Source organism: Triticum urartu, chromosome 4A, assembly GCF_056163025.1.
Source record: "Triticum urartu cultivar PI428250 chromosome 4A, HENAU_Tu73, whole genome shotgun sequence".
Taxonomy (NCBI): Eukaryota; Viridiplantae; Streptophyta; class Magnoliopsida; order Poales; family Poaceae; genus Triticum; species Triticum urartu.
The window spans coordinates 479,179,781-479,182,343 of record NC_141876.1 but is presented as its reverse complement, the minus strand read 5'-3'; positions in this window follow the sequence as shown (position 1 = coordinate 479,182,343).

The window sequence follows — 2,563 nt, the reverse complement described above, 5'->3', positions numbered from 1 at the left end:
TGGGCAAGATGACTAAGACTCTGTTCTTCGGAACAATGGAGCGAGCAACGGATTTGTTGGAAATCATACATACTGATGTATGTGGTCCGATAAATATTGAGGCTCGCGACAAGTATCATTATTTTCTGATCTTCACAGATGATTTGAGCATATATGAGTATATCTACTTGATGAAACATAAGTCTGAAACATTTGAAAAGTTCAAAGAATGTCAGAGTGAAGTGATAAATCATCGTAACAAGAAAATAAAGTTTCTACGATCTGATCGTAGAGAAGAGTATTTGAGTTACGAGTTTGGCCTTCAGTTAAAAACAATGTGAAATAGTTTCACTACTCATGCCACCTGGAACACCACAATGTAATGGTGTGTCCGAACGTCATAACCGTACTTTATTGGATATAGTGCAATCTATGATGTATCTTACCGATCTACCACTATCGTTTTGGGGTTATGCATTAGAGACAGCTGCATTCACGTTAAATAGGGCACCATCAAAATCCGTTGAGACGACGCCTTATGAACTGTGGTTTGGCAAGAAACCAAAGTTGTCGTTTCTGAAAGTTTGGGGCTGCGATGCTTATGTGAAAAAGCTTCAAACCTGATAAGCTCGAACCCAAATCGGAGAAATGTGTCTTCATAGGATACCCAAAAGTTACTGTTGGGTACACCTTCTATCACAGATCCGAAGGCAAGATTTTTTTGCTAAATTTGGAAACTTTCTGGAGAAGGAGTTTCTCTTGAAAGAAGTGAGTGGGAGGAAAGTAGAAAACTTGATAAGGTAATTGTACCTTCTCCTTTATTGGAAAGTAGTTCATCACAGAAATTTGTTCCTGTGACTCCTACACCAATTAGTGAGGAAGCTAATGATGATGATCATGAAACTTCAGATCAAGTTACTACCGAATCTCGTAGGTAAACCAGAGTGAGATCCGCACCAGAGTGGTACAGTAATCCTGTTCTGGAAGTCATGTTACTAGACCATGACGAACTTGCGAACTATGAGGAAGCGATGATGAGCCCAGATTCCGCAAAATGGTTTGAGGCCATGAAATCTGAGATATGATCCATGTATGAGAATAAAGTATGGACTTTGATGGATTTGCCCGATGATCGGCAAGCCATAGAAAATAAATGGATCTTCAAGAGGAAGACAGACGCTGATAGTAGTGTTACTATCTACAAAGCTAGAATTGTCGCAAAAAGGTTTTCGACAAGTTCAAGGTGCTGACTACGATGAAAGATTCTCACTCGTATCTATGCTTAAAGTCTGTCCGAATCATGTTAGCAATTGCCGCATTTTATGAAATCTGGCAAATGGATAAACAAAACTGAATTCCTTAATGGATTTAATAAAGAAGAGTTGTATACGATGCAACTAGAAGGTTTTGTCAAATCCGAAAGGTGCTAACAAAATGTGCAAGCTCCAGCGATCCATCTATGGACTGGTGTAAGCATCTCGGAGTTGGAATATACACTTTGATAAGTTGATCAAAGCATATAGTTTTATACAGACTTGCGATGAAGCCTGTATTTACGAGAAAGTGAGTGGGAGCACTACAGCATTTCTGATAAGTATATGTGAATGACATATTGTTGATCGGAAATAATGTAGAATTATTCTGTAAAGCATAAAGGAGTGTTTGAAAGGAATTTTTCAAAGAAAGACTTCGGTGAAGCTGCTTACATATTGAGCTTCAAGATCTATACGCTTGATAAGTTTTTTCAATGAGTACATACCTTGACAAGATTTTGAAATAGTTCAAAATGGAGCAGTCAAAGAAAGAGTTCTTGCCTGTATTACAAGGTGTGAAGTTGAGTAAGACTCAAAGCCCGACCACGGCAGAAGATAGAAAGAGAATGAAAGTCATTCCCTATGCCTTGGCCATAGGTTCTATAAAGTATGTCATGCTGTATACCAGATCTGTTGTATACCCTGCACTGATTTGGCAAGGGAGTACAATAGTGATCTAGGAGTAGATCACTAGACAGCGATCAGAATTATCCTTAGTAAAATAAGGATATGTTTCTCGATTATGGACGTGACAAAAGGGTTCGTCGTAAACGGTTACGTCGATGCAAGTTTTTGACACTGATCCAGATGATTCTAAGTCTCAATCTGGATACATATTGAAAGTGGGAGCAATTAGCTAGAGTAGCTCCGTGCAGAGCATTGTAGACATAGAATTTTGCAAAATACATACGGATCTGAATTTGGCAGGCCCGTTGACTAAGATTCTCTCACAAGCAAAACATGATCACACCTTAGTACTCTTTGGGTGTTAATCACATAGCGATGTGAACTAGATTACCGAATCTAGTAAACCCTTTGGGTGTTGGTCACATGACGATGTGAACTATGGGTGTTAATCACATGATGATGTGAACTATCGATGTTAATCACATGGTGATGTGATCTAGATTATTGACTCTAGTGCAAGTGGGAGACTGAAGGAAATATGCCCTAGAGGCAATAATAAAGTTATTATTTATTTCCTTATTTCATGATGAATGTTTATTATTCATGCTAGAATTGTATTAACCGGAAACATAATACATGTGTGA